This window comes from Homarus americanus, unplaced genomic scaffold (assembly GCF_018991925.1).
Source record: "Homarus americanus isolate GMGI-L3 unplaced genomic scaffold, GMGI_Hamer_2.0 scaffold57980, whole genome shotgun sequence".
Classification (NCBI taxonomy): Eukaryota; Metazoa; Arthropoda; class Malacostraca; order Decapoda; family Nephropidae; genus Homarus; species Homarus americanus.
Window position 1 is genome coordinate 10574256 of NW_024716703.1, and position 2699 is coordinate 10576954.

The following is a 2699-nucleotide window of genomic DNA, read 5'->3' on the forward strand; positions in this document are numbered from 1 at the left end:
AGCGCTCAACACACTGACCCTTTCGACTCTCACTGACCATCACCACGACCTCATCTGCAAATTTGGTAAGAAGCTTCTACACCATCCCCGACACCGGCCCCTACTACCACCTGAGATCCCCTGTCCGAGAATTGCTGTTCGACACCACAACCGCATCCAGCCCATACGTGCACGAACTGATCGCTATAAGAACAGCCCAGTCCCAACCATTGTAAAAATTATCAATAACATGTAATAAATCAGTGTATTCACTCCCAGTAAACACTGCTCCCTACACTGTCACTATGTTGAAATGAACTGTAGTTTGAGCTGATCCCCATCTAAGTTACTATATGTCTTATTTGTGTCACTTATATCACTTGTATATTATTTGTAATTCGTAACCCATTCCCCAAATATGTAACTGTATATTTTCAGCCTTCTGGCTGCCAAGCTCTTTCAATAAACCGTTAATTATTATTATTATTATTATTACACAACACACACTACCTAACACGACACACTATATCATATGACACACACACCACACGACACACACACCACACGACACACACACGACCCACACGACACGCACACCACACGACACACACACTACCTCACATGACACACACTACATCAGACGACACACACTATATCACACGACACACACATCACACGACACACTATATCACACGACACAAACTACATCACACAACACACACTACATCATACGACACACACTATATCACACAACACACACTATATCACACAACACACACTACATCACACAACACACACACACACACTACAACACACACACACTACATCAAACAACAAACATATACACAACACACACTCACACAACACAAACTACATCGCACAACACACACTACATCACACAACACACACACTACCTCACATGACACACACTACATCACACGACACACATATCACACACTACATCACACAACAAACACTACATCACACAACACACACTATATCACATGACACACACTACATCACACGACACACACATCACATGACACACACTACATGACACGACACACACTACATGACACGACACACTGTATGACACGACACACTACATCACACGACACACACTACATCACACGACACATGCTACATCACTAGACACACACTACATCACACGACACACACTACATCACACGATACACATCACACGACACACATATCACACAACACACACTATCACACGACACACACACTACATCACACGATACACATCACACGACACACACAACACACACTACATCACACGACACACACATCACACAACACACACTATATCACACGACACACACTATATCACACAACATACACTATATCACACAACACACACTACATCACACAACACACACTATATCACACAACACACACACCACCTCACACGACACACTATGTCACACGACACACACTATATCATACGACACACACTACATCACACGACACACTATATCACACGACACACACTACATCACAAAACACACACACACCACACACACGGCAACACACACACACACACGAAACACACACACACACACACACACAACACCTTGCGCGCGCTTGCAAAGGAATATGAGTCATAATTTGATCTGGTCTGGGTTATTATAGTTGTGGCCAACTGAAGATATAAAGGAAATTTATGATATTGTCAAGAAATCGACCATTGTCTCCTGCCTCTGTTAGTTTCTTATAATTTTATAAATTTTTTATATAATTATTCTTACTCGTTTTCCATTTTTATGTGTTGTTTCCCCTTTTCCCCATCATGTCTTTTACTTCACGTTTTTCTTTCTATCATTCCTCCTTCCTTTTTATTCATTTGACCTCTTCCCTTCTCCCACCTCTTCCTTCCGTCTCTTCCCTCCCTACTTCTGCACACTCAGCCTTTCCTTCCCCCTTCTGACGGACGGACGGACGGACGGACGGACGAATGGATGGGAGAACGGACGGACAGACAGACAGACAGATGGATGGATGGATGGATAGATAGATAGATAGATAGATAGATAGATAGATAGATAGATAGATAGATGTTTATCACTGTTGCAGGGACATGGGTAATCAGCAAATGCTCGTTGTAGTGATGGGTTGTCAGACCACAGCTTACATCTCAGAAACAGTCCAGTCCTGACCAGACATTAAGGGGGTCAAGTGTAAGGGTAACCCTAGCAGCCACTCAAGGAGCCACAAATCAACTAGCTCCCCTTCCCATGTCACAAGGCCCCAACAAACATGTAAGAAGGCACCTCTGGGACTCTCTCCCAATATACACAATAACCTACATCGTAGAAGAAGTCCAGACCTGACCTCACATTAGCCAGGTCAAATGTAACCCTCGCAGCCCAAGTCAAGGGGCCACAAATCAACCAGAGCCTCTCAAGTCACGGCCCCACCAACGATGTTAACAGGCAAGCATTCATCAGAAGATTCCTCCAATATATACAACAACTTTAGTCTCAGAAAAAGTCCAGACCTGACTCTGCATTAGAGGTCAAATGTAGGAGACCCCGCCGCACCCCCAGATCAGCTCAACCTGACATCTCCCAATATAAAGGTAGTAACCCTCCCTCGAGGGAGAGCGAAGAGTGTGTCTTGTGACCAGGAAGGGCCAGCAACTACGTCCCCAGGCCCGCTCGAGAGGTCAGAGGACGGAGGCAGTCGCCTCGGTCAGGAGC